At 38.4% G+C, this 12,365-nt stretch overlaps 1 long non-coding RNA gene across 1 annotated transcript; it reads right to left on the bottom strand.

Annotated features, from left to right (window-relative positions):
• Positions 1 to 9,455: 9,455 nt before the first annotated feature.
• LOC122016358 lies at positions 9,456 to 11,671 on the bottom strand. Its single transcript, XR_006121107.1, has 4 exons — positions 11,093 to 11,671; positions 10,939 to 10,989; positions 10,757 to 10,854; positions 9,456 to 9,517 (listed from the first exon to the last, which is right to left on the bottom strand). It is a non-coding gene; the product is annotated as an uncharacterized LOC122016358 (long non-coding RNA).
• Positions 11,672 to 12,365: the final 694 nt, after the last annotated feature.

Below are 12,365 nucleotides of genomic sequence, written 5' to 3'. Positions count from 1 at the left end.
AAGGAAGGTTCATTGCTACAACTATAAGGAAGAAGGACACATCAAGGAAAACTATCTGAAGTTGAAGAAAAGGAAGAAAAAAAAGACAAAGGGGCAAGATAGACGAAACAAAAGCATCTAAAAGTCACGTGGGATGAGTCATCGTCAGAGTTCGAGATCGAAACCTACGCCGGACTTGCACTTATGGCAAGTCATCAAGAAGACAAAGACGAAGAAAGCTAATCCTACATAAGCATCGAGAGCATTGATAAAGGGGGAGAGTCGAACTATGACTCCTACACGGTAAGTGAGCAGGGGCATAGCCAGGAATTGATTAGAGGGGTGACTAAAATTTTTAAAAAGTCAAATATAAGAATAAAATTAATAGAATACATCAAAACTAATAATTCAATCTCACCTATTTGAGTGATGTCCAATGATGTTTTATAACGTAATATTCATCAACAATAGAATCTACATCTATATCATTGCAAATTCTCGCTCAATATAAATGGTCATACAACAGTAAGAAAACCATCCTCCATCTTGTTACGAATTAAAGTTTTGACATGTTTCATGGCTAAAAAAGCTCTTTTAATTGTAGCAGTAAATACAGGTAGTATCAACACAAGATAAATCAATCGTATCAGCATAACATAATTCTCTGACCTTCTACTTGCAACCAACTCCTGACATAATATAAATGGCCTTCTTGTGTATCAACGGTGGACCACTTGCTGAATACTTTCCAAAATAGTCCTACCCAAAAAAATTAATACTAGGTTTTGGTCTAACTAGCCCATATTTGACTGGGGTAGCTTCGGTTAGATACACTAAGTCTAGTACACCAGGTAGAATACATAGAATTCAGCCTAGACACGCCTTCGACAAAGCTTCCTTGACGTACTATCATCCCAATCCATTTCGATGCTATGTTATAGGGTTTGGTAAACTTTTTTAACTAACCATTCTAAGCAAATAGTAAGCTTAATCCTAATCATGTATAGTAGATTTATCAAGTTGGTTGAACCATTTTTCTATTTGCTCCCCCTGAGATATAGCTTATATATGATATATCTAAGTAATGGATTTGACTCTTAGGAATCAAGTATATGTTTGGTTGATTGGTTTGGTTAAACATTTTATTGGAACTCATGCTTGGACTTGACTTTTAATATTTTGACTAATTAAGGACAAATATAGTTTGTTTGTTTGATTTGGTTTATAACCAAGTCCTGATTTGTTGTACATGGCTCGTTGTGATCCAAGCACCATGTTTAGACACTTGGATCCCAGTTCAAACTTTTTAAACATTTTCTTGAGTTGCTCGATTTAACCTTTCAAGTTGGAGTTTTCTTCCTCAAGTTTTGCATCTTGAGTTGAAGTTTCGATTTGAATTTGGTTAGTCGAGTCACTTAAGTTAACTTGCTTCTTAAGTGGTCTATTTCCTTAAGTAGCAAGTTATTTTGTCTTTCAAATTTTGATAATTTTTTAAATAAACATTTAACTACTTTAAGTAAATTTGAATTTGAATAAATCATTACCATATTTGGACCTTCGGAGACGGATGCGGATCCGTGGCTTCTCTCAGACCCGATGTCGATCTCGGATTCGGTGTCAATTTCAGACTCGTATTCTTCCTCGGGTTCGAAGTCTTTGTTTCTTGCCATAAATGTAAGATGGCTCGAGTACTTTGGTTTTTCCATGTTGAATTCGTCAAAAAATGTCTCATCCCATGTCGCTTGGAGGGCTTTCTTCTTTCTTGTCGACTTGGGCCTTTCTTCCTTTCGATTTGAGCATTCTTTTTGAAAATGCCCCTTCTTGTTGCATCTGTAATAAATTATTTCTGATTTATTTTGCATTTGGTTGATTGGTGTCCTTTTGGAGCTTCTTTTGAATTTTTTCTTTGTTAGCAATCTCTGGACCATATTGACAAATTCTTCTTCATTTGTTGAATCAGAGTCTGACTCACTTTCTGATTCGATCTTTGTTCTTGATTTGATTTCCTTGCTTGGACCTACATACAAAGCGACTCCTTTCCCGACTTGGCTCAAGTTAGATTGTTCGTGTAATTCTAATTTGCAAAATAACTCATCTAGTTTAAGAATTGAAAGATCCTTAGAAACTTTGTAAGCATCTACTATTGATGCCCACAAAGCATTCCGCGGAAAGGTATTTAGTGCGTACCTTATTGTGTCGCGGTTCTCCAGGTTGTGTCCGATCAGATGGAGGCCATTGAGGATGTCCTTTAGTCGAGTGTGTAGTTGCGAAGCCATTTCTCCAAGGAGCATTTTAATATTAAATAAATTATTTAATAGTAGATCTCTTTTATTTACCTTAGACTCATCGGTCCCTTTGTGTAGCTTTACCAGACAGTCTCATAGTTCTTTAGCCTTGTCGTAAGCCGACTCAGTTCAACTCCTCCATTGTAAGCCCACACTGAATGGTGTTGATCGCCTTGTAGTTAAGTTGTGCCTTCTTGCTCATTAAGGGAGTCCAGTCTTCTAGTTCTAGTGGCATCCCATCTTTTATAGGAGGTGTGTAGCCTTTTACTGGTGGTGTCAGATTTAAGATAGTACTCCATTCTGTTCTTCCAGTAACTGAAGTTCTCCCCTTTGAATAGTGGAGGTCAAACGGTGTTGTACCATTCTTGGTAGGAGTTTGACATCCTTGTATCAAAAAATAAGACAAGCAAATTTCCAAGACTCTCATCTTGGGATTAGTAGTGCTAGAAAAAGAATTAAGAAAAAGAATAAGGGAAAAGAAATTTTTTTAAAAGTGCTCAAAAAATAATTAAGTACTTTCAGAGCTACAAGGCTCTGATACCAATTGTAGGATCGAAAGAGTGTGATAGAGGGGGGAGAGGTGAATATCGCGCTTTTAAAAACTTTTCTTTTACTCATTTAAATCAAAATAGAGAATAGGTTCAGTTACTTGGTTCGGAGCTTGGGTCGACTCCTACTCCATGGCCCGTGATCCTTGATCGCACCAATGGGAAATCTACTAAGACTCTTCTTTCCAAAAACCTCAAAAAAAAGCAGTGCGTATAATATGCAAGAATATAAGATAATAACAACCTACTATCTTATGTGAGTTTAAGTACAATGCAAGCTTTTTTAAAATGAAAGTATACCGACACTTATGTGGAAGATGATGCTCGATCGGCGCTTGAACAAGGTAGTTGCTTGCATGAGTTGTAGAGCACGAACAACAGCAGCTAGCACAGAGATGAACTTTGAATCAAAACAAATTTCGTTACCCAGCCTCGGACCTCGAGCTCACTTTTATAAGAGTTGTCGACGTTCGATTGACCGATCCCTAGGTTTGGTCAACCGAACCAGCTTCCTTCCATCTTCGCTGAGCTCCGATGCTGATTCGATCTTCGACATTTAATGACATTAAAGTGTTCGATCGACCGATCACTTTTATAAGAGAATTTCCCTGTTCGCCAAGATTCGCACTTAATGCTACATTAATGAGGTATCATTCGGTTGACCGATTTGCTAATTCGGTCGACCGATCAGCTTAGTTTCCTTCTCTTCTTCTGACCGAACTGATCTGTGCCACATCATCAGGGTTCGGTCGATCGATCATGCTTTGATCAGATTTCGCTCAGCTTTGATTTGAACTGGTGTCTGTTCTGAGTTAGCCTTGTTTGGTCGACCGATCCTCCTGTTCGGTCGACCGATCAGGCCGAACCTGCAAAACAGAGTTAAACAGTACATTCCTGCAAAATAGAGATTAGCACAGTAATATATAAAATGCATGAGTAATAATAATAGATAGTTCAACTGTCTTGATCTCAACTTAGAAACCTTTCCGATTTCTTCAGTTGGATCAGCGACCTTAGGTTGTTCCTTTTAGGAACACGACCTCACTATCCTTCCTCCAGTTGTTTACCTCAATCTACCTGGCAAACTTTAATCCTCTGGATTTGTTTGGACTTTTCACTTAGCCTTGATCGGCTCGCCAGGACTTTCTCTCGATCTTCGGTCCTCCAGACCTCTCGATCTCACTGTCAAGTATCGGGTCCTCTCGACCCACTTGCTCTTTTCACCTAGGTTCAACGATCTGCTAAAACTTCTTCTTCCTAGCCTCCAACTAAGTCTTTCCCGGTTGAGTAAATAGCCTGCACACTTAGTCAACTTGTTAGATCACAACAAGATTTAACTTGAACCTTTGATAACATCAAAACTTAGGTTTGATTCTGGTGCAACCTACACCAACATAATCTGTGTGCAAAATAATATACGTAATATGCATATGGATAATCTTTGCAAAATGAAGCCTGTAGTCCATTCCAAGCACCTCGCATATTACTGGCCCCATCGTACCCTTAGCATCTCATGTTCTGAGCTTGAAGGTTGCAATGAACAAGAATATCACTGACAATGTTTTTGAGAGTCAATGAGGTAGTATCACTAACACCTTTGATTGCAAAAAATCATTCTATCATAATACCGTTGCTATTCATGAACCTCAAGATAAGAGCCATTTGCTCACGTTTAAATTCATCTGTGCTTCATCAACAAGAATACAAAAGCTTGCATCCCCAATTCCACTTCGAATTCTCTGTCGTACTCTTTTGGTCATAATATTCAAAACCTCTTTTTGTACTTCTGGAGAAGTTTATGTATTATTTCTCACAACACTACTCAATACATCCCAAACTTCTTTATTAAGCCATCCAAAAGCATCCAATATTTCAAGAAAATCCCCTCAATTCAATGACTTAGATGATTTGTTATGCCCCCTGAAAGAACAACCTTGAAGTGCAGGCCATCAAACACTTGTAATTGTGGTTTTAAGACAGACAATTTTTCTAAACTTCCTCACTTGATACAATAGGCATTACTTTGTCAATATGCTGAGATAGTTTCATTAAACCTTTAACCTTTTTCAAAGATGTATTATGATGTGACGAAAATGAGGTGCCAACATGAGTGAGAAATGCACATTTATCTCATTACATACCCTCTTCCAATTTTTAAATCCATCGACAACCAATGATGAAAGATTTAGTTGAGTAGGATCGATAAGAAAAAGTAATAAAAGTAATATGCCTTATTTGTTGAAGAAGAGTATTCCAACCACCAAAACTTATTATACCAATATTCTTGAAATCTACATGTTTTCTTACCAAATTGTGTTCGTTGATATGTTAAAAGTTTCGGTTGATATGGTCTAGCATTTAGGTAAGCTCATCGAACTTGGTCTCATTCATTTACTGGATATTCACATATTTGTTTCCTCTTTCCCATATCAAGTTCAATAGAAATAGATAGTTCTGTGATAAGATTAGAAGGTGAAGACTCTATGAATTCAGAAGATGTGTCTGCCGAAGGGGGGCATCATTAGGAATTGATGGACCTTTAGATTGGACTTTTAAAAAAATATATATATAGTTTTCCCCCCTTTACATAGTTATAAGTACCCCGTGGTAATTTTAATGTGATCAACCAAGTCAAGTTAGGTCATGTTGTGGTTTGATCCTTATGTCTAAGTGTGCAGGAGCTTAGGAGCACAGGAAGTCAAGCAAAAGACACAGCTAGAGAGAAAGACGACATGAGAGAGAGTCGATGGGCTCGGTGCGTCCGAGGGATGAGGCGCTGCGGAAGAGTATGCTAGCGGACGAGAAGAAAGCATGTGGCGATTCTGAGGGACGAGAAGTCGGAGCGGAAGGTTGCTTGAGAAGGCCAGAAAATAGGTTCGGGTGAGCCCTATTCTGGATGGCTGAAATCACCTAAAGCAAAGCTAGAACGGAAGACCCGAACAGGAAGTCAACTCCGAGTTGAACCTGGTCCGAGCGCCCGGATCACCCGAGGCAGTCAAGGTGCCCCAAGTGCGAGCCCATGGTCGCGGGCCGGTTTAGCCCGGTCTGATCGCCCGAACTAGAAAACTTATCGAAACGCATACTGTCACGATCTGGTGCAATGTGGATAAAATTCTATCCACATCTAGGCGCCTGGAACCCTTCCAAGCGCCCCAATAAGGGATATAAATATAACATTGATCCCAAAAGCTAAAGACAACACTTAAAATCAATTCTATTTGAGTTTAGCTTTGTAATTCAGTGGGTTAACTGCTATAAGAGGCTCCTCTGTCCGAAGGAGACTTTAGTGAACTTTCAATGTCTTGGATAGCAATCTCCTGATTGCAAACCAAGTAAACCTCAGTGTCTCTTTCTCTCTTTAATTAGTTATTTAAATTCTATTTATGCAAGCGTTAGTTTTAATCAAGCTATAAAGAACGAGAAGGGTGTTCATTTTTTGTGCAGGGCAATTCACCCCCTCTTTCCGGCCTCCAAGGGACCAACAAGTGGTATCAGAGCGAGGACACTTTAGAAGGTATAACCGCCGACCGAAGCATAAGAGATGACCGAACCAAGTATCTACCCACAGAAGTTCAAGGGGGAGTTCACGATTTGGAAAAGAAATATGGAGGTATTCTTCAAAATAGATTTTGATTTATTACTAATATTAAAATATAGTTTTGTAGCTCCAAAAGACAAAGAAGAATATCAATGGACTAAGAAGGAGCAAGCAAATTTCGTAGTAAATGAATGAGTCAAATTCCATCTACTGAGCGTGCTACTTCCACAAGAAGTCAATAGAACTGGTGCATATGAATCAGCAAAGGAGCTTTGGGAGAAATTCCTGGAGCTACATAAAGGTTTGTCCGAATCCAAACTCACGAGACAGGACCTGCTTCAGAACCAGATCAGCAACTTTCGGCTAAAAGAAGGCGAAACCATCGCACACCTTTATTCAAGGATCAAGGAACTCATCACTGGACTCACAAATCTTGGAGAAAAGGTAACCAACCCAGATTCGCTAAGGTACGCGGTTAACATATTTCCTAGGAATCCTGAATGGTCAACGTTAGTAGTGCTTATTACATTTCTAAGGATCTAGAAATAAGTACATTAGAAGAATTATTTTCTACACTTGAAGTGCATGAAACTAGATGTGCAAATCTGAAGAAGGAGCCCAAGCACAACATTGTTTTAAGGGTAAAAATGGTTGAATCAGAATCCGAAACGACTCTTGATGATGATGAAACAGTCTTTATGGTAAGAAAATTCAAAAAAATATTAAAACTAATAAGTTTAATCAAATGTAAGGTAATAGAAGGAAAAGAAAGGTAAGATGCTACTACTGCAATGAACAAGGGCACGTCAAGGACAACTACCCAAAATTGAAGAACAAGAATAAGGATAAGGAAAAAGATAAAAAGGCGGCATGGGACGAAACTTCATCAAAATTAGAAATCGAAACCTACACCGGACTTGCACTGATGGCAAGTCACGAAGAAGGTGATGAAGCAAGCTCATCAGAAATGAGCATCGAGAATATCGATGAAGGGAGAGCAACGTAAGAGGAAATCAGCTTCTCAGGGAGAGCATCAGATTCTGAGATTGACAAAGTAAGGTAGGTATGATCTCTACCTCTAGATAAATTGTTTGAATTTATAAAAATGGGGTCAAAAAGTTCTTGGAAATTAGAAATAAAGAATAAAAAAATCATTAAAAGAAAATAATGATTTAAAAGGAATCCTATCAACATCTTACCGATTGGAGGATTTCAACAAACTAAAAATAGAAAATAAAAATTTAAAAGAACAAATACAAAATTTAAAAAATTTTGCATGTTCAACTTTTATTCCTTCAAATTTTAGAAATAATTCAAGACTAACTGGTATTTTAGATATCATAAGGGCAAAGTTAGAACGTTGTTACCAAAATATATCCCTAAAAAATTTTAATTAATCTAATAGGAAAGAACCTATTTTAAGTTTCAAAATCGTGCTTGGATTAAATTTTTATGCATGTCTTACATTTGAATTGATTGAATATTTTTTTCATAGAATTGACTAAATAATTTTTTTTGTATAATTTTTAAAATTAATTTGATCCAAATTTTTCTAAGAGATAAGATTTTATTACTCATTTATAGAAAAATTTTTAAATTTTTTGACAGATGTATTATTTCTCTATGAATTTTTCAACAAAATTCCTATTTTTTATTTAAAAATATTTTATCAAGTTAATTTCTATAAAATTTATCTTTATGTGAAAAATTATCATTTTCTCTATCTATGAAATTTTTTAAAAAAATTTTAACTGTTGGTGAATTTTCTATGAATTATTTATCCAAATATAAATTTTTAGCATTAAAAAATCTTGAAAAGTTATTTTCTCTGCAAAGCTACTTGCTATAATACATAATTAGAAAATTTTTCAAACTTAAAAACTATTTTTAAGAATTTCTTCTAAAAATTTAACTTGTGTAGAAGAACATTTATTACTACTTAAATCAAATCCATAGTTTCATGAAGATTTTATTACAGCTTTTTTTTTTTTTTGTATGTTAGTCATCTTATTTTTATCTCTTGGACTCATTTTTACACTTTTTTCAAGTTATTTTCATGGAATACCCTATTTTTAATATGATCAAAGGGGGGAGAACTAGAGGTTAAGTCTAGGGGAAGGGTATATTTTTTTTGCATATTTTTCTTAAATGCAACATATATACTTACCATTTTTATTATTATTTATTTTTTGTTTATCCAAACTTAACTTGGGATTGCTAACATCAAAAAGGAGGAGATTGTAGGTATCCTGTTGTAGTTTTAATGTGATCAACCATGTCAAGTTCGGCCCTGTTGTGGTTTGATCCTTGTGTCTAAGTGTGTAGGAGCACAGGAAGTCGAGCAAAAGATGCAGTTAGCGAGAAGGGCGGCATGGGAAAAAGTCAATAGGTTTGGTGTGTCCTAGGGACGAGGCACTGCAGAAGTGTATGCTGGCGGACGAGAAGGAAGCACGCGGCGGTTCCGAGAGATGAGAAACCGGAGCGAAATGTTGCTCGAGAAGGCCAGACAATGGGTTTGGATGAGCCCTATTCCAAATGGCCGAAATCACCTAGGGCGAAGCTAGAGCGGAAGACCGGATAGGAAGTCAACTCTGAGTTGACCTTGGTTCGGGCTCCCGGATCACCCAAGGTAGCCAAGGCACCCAGGGTGTGAGCCCAGGTTACGGGTCGGTTCAGCCCGATTCGGGTTCCCAGACCATAAAACTTATCGAAACGCGCACTGTCACTGTCACGCCCCAGAGGAGTACCTGTCCGAAGAAATTTCGGCAGCATCTCCCCTGTACGGCGGACAATCTGAAACTTTTCTACATCCTCATATACCTCAGCCACATGCGGCTGGAATAAAAATAATAATAAAATACAACCACACAAATATCCACGCAGTTTATATATAAGTAAGCAAAACAGTAATACCACGACTCGAAACCAACCATACTCCACTACACCCATAAAACACAAATTCGACAAACTCACCTCTTCTGCCGTCCAGGCAAGCATATAGTAAAACATATCGAATAAAAATTCATCGACATCACAAAATCCATACAATGTCTATATCATCAACCAGAACAAGTTTAGCATAATCTAAGTAAGAAAACCAAAAGACCAACAATATCTTTGAGATCTGCAGGGACTAGCAACTGGAACTCCCTCCTGACAGCATCAACCTGAAAAATAACAACAATGGAGGCGGGGTGAGTCCAACACTCAGCAGGTACAACTGATATGCAAAGTAGGGAAATAACATCTAGCACTAATCATGCGTACAGTCTCCTGATATAAAAGGATGAAATGCAATTGAAGTAAACAGGAGAAAAAGCATCTAACCAGACTAGGTATAAGGACAAACATCCGAGTGGCGTAGAAATCAGATGCATGTCAAACATAGGCCCAAACAATATACGATATAAACGCACAAACACAAGCAATAAATGATCATGCATATGATCCCAATGATCGGTCCTGACGCCAGTCAATCATCTCACACACATAGTGAGGTCGAGTGGGTGGTGACAACCGTGCACTCGTCACTACTCCCGATGAGGACCGAGTGGACGGGATCGTCGAGTACACCTATCCTCCTACCCCAAATCATAAATGGGGGAGCGCAATGCTCTCATCTCCCGGTACACGATGACGTGGAGGAATCTCTGTCGGCTAACACGTTGCATCACGCTACCCATGAGCGGACCAACGGAGCCAAACAAAGTCTCTGCTGCAACACACACTGCCTGAATCGACCACTAACCCATGAGTGGTGGTGTGTGCAGATCCATGTAACTGGCGATGTGCTCAACAATAATGGAGCGGACTATCGCACAGTATGCAATCATGCAAATGGTGCATGGCACTAACCACAAAATATCCTGAGCTAATCCATATATATATATATAAAAGTGCACCATAGGTCAACGAATCAAATCAAAGGTACACTGAAGATATAAAACCTAGGTCCTGAACATGGTGAAGCATGGTATATCACTACCACTATAAGCATGTATAAGCAGGTAAGGAATACATGAGATGCAAAACAAGCAATCAATCAATCATGTAACGGGTATCGGGTAGTGATTTACCAAAACAAATAAAAGACATAATTATTGTAATTTGTTAAATTCACTACTATGCATATCAAACGACATAAAGTCAGAAGTACCCGCCTCCAATAGAAATGTCCAAATCCGACATCGAGATACTCATCTCGCGTCAAGGTCTTGTATCCAATAAATATACGATTATTTAGCTAAATTCTTATAAATAGCTAAATAAACTCTTTAACCCTAAATTAGGGCAAAACCCTAATTCAAAAACACATAAACATAATCAACATACACATGATCGTCTAACCAAATCCTCCAATTCGGAACATGATCTACAACAAGTATTTAAATACACCTAATCCTTACCCTAATTCACACCACCACTGATGACTCACAGCCGAAAAGTACGATGCCGGTCGTTACAACCTGGCTAGGTGAAGTTGTTGATTTCCCAAATCCGCACCCTGGATCAAAATCAACACATTAACCTTTGAGCATAAGACTCAAATCCTGATCCATCACCTGAAACTAAACAACAAATCACTCACCACTCAAGCTACACAGATTAACAGCCTCAATCCGGTAAATGAGTTAATCCTCTATTCACAATTAACACTTTAAATCTTAGAACCATAATCAATCCAATGCAGCCAACGAAACAATGGATTTAATTTAGTACGAAACCAATTATACACTTCTCACCTTAATACAACACTGTAATCGTTCAGTGAAGAAACTAGAGGCTGCTGAATTGAAGAGAAGCTCTCCATCAATTACTCTCACTAGTTTCCAATCACTAGAGTGTAATCTAACTCCTCAATTAATGAACACACTTCGCATCCAAACCTCAACAAACCTATAACCAAAATCGAAATGTCTTACTCAATTCCTTGTGCCGGCACTAGGGCTGAGGAGGAGCAACACCGTGAAGGGGCGGGTCGCCGACGCTAGGGCAAATTGGCGGCGGCTGTGGCCCAAATCTAGGGCAGAGGGCGTCGACGCGGTGAAAAACCTCTGTGACCAAGAGGTGCTGCTAGGGCTTCGGCAGCAGGGGAAGAAGATCGGCCCGGCGTTGCTCGGCGTCGGGAGAAGGAGAGAAAGGGATCGGGTGGAAAAGGAGGGCTTCGGGCAGTGGCGAGAAGAAGGATCGGAGAAGAGGTGGGGCACCGCTTTTGTTCGGACGAGGAGGTAACCACCGCGTGTGGCGCCGGTTAGGGCACGCGAGAGCAGGCGCGAGCGAAGAGAAGGAAACGGCGAGAGAAAGAAAAGAAAACAGAAAGGAAAAGTAAAAAAGAAAATAAAATTTTTCCTCATTAAAACAGGGTAGTCTAAACAGACTTTTCCGGACCCTGTTTTTATCTCCGTTAATTCGTCCGTACAAGCTCCAAAAAATTCCCGAAAATTTTCCAAAAATTTAGAAAAATTCCCTTATTATTATTCTCTATTTTCTAGTATTTTACAGTCACGATCCGATGCAATGCGAATAAAATTCTATCCACGTTTGGACACCTGGAACCCTTCCAGGCGCCCCGATTAGGGCTATAGATATAAGTCTGATCCCATAAGCTAAAGACAACACTTGTAATCAATTCTATTTTAGTTTAGCTTTGTAATTCAGTGCGTCAACTGCTATAAGAAGCTCTTCCGCCCGAAGGAGACTTAGTGAGCTTTCAATGTCTTGGATTAGTAATCTCTTGATTGCAAACTAAGTAAACCTCGGTGCCTTTTTTTCTCTTTAATTCGTTGCTTAAATTCTGTTTATGCAAGTATTAGTTTTAATCAAATTGTAAAGATTGAGAAGGGTGTTCATTTTTGTGCAGGGAAATTCACCCCCTCTTGCCGACCTCTTAGGGACCAACAATAACAAGTTGATGATTTTCCATTTTCAATCTACAAAAATAATCCCTATTAAATAAACTAATTATATTATTAATAGTTACATAATCTCAAACAAAACTAAAAATAACTGATATAA

This window comes from Zingiber officinale, chromosome 8B, assembly GCF_018446385.1.
Source record: "Zingiber officinale cultivar Zhangliang chromosome 8B, Zo_v1.1, whole genome shotgun sequence".
Classification (NCBI taxonomy): domain Eukaryota; kingdom Viridiplantae; phylum Streptophyta; class Magnoliopsida; order Zingiberales; family Zingiberaceae; genus Zingiber; species Zingiber officinale.
Note: the sequence above shows the minus strand (reverse complement) of the source record. Positions and strands in the feature narration are given on the sequence as shown.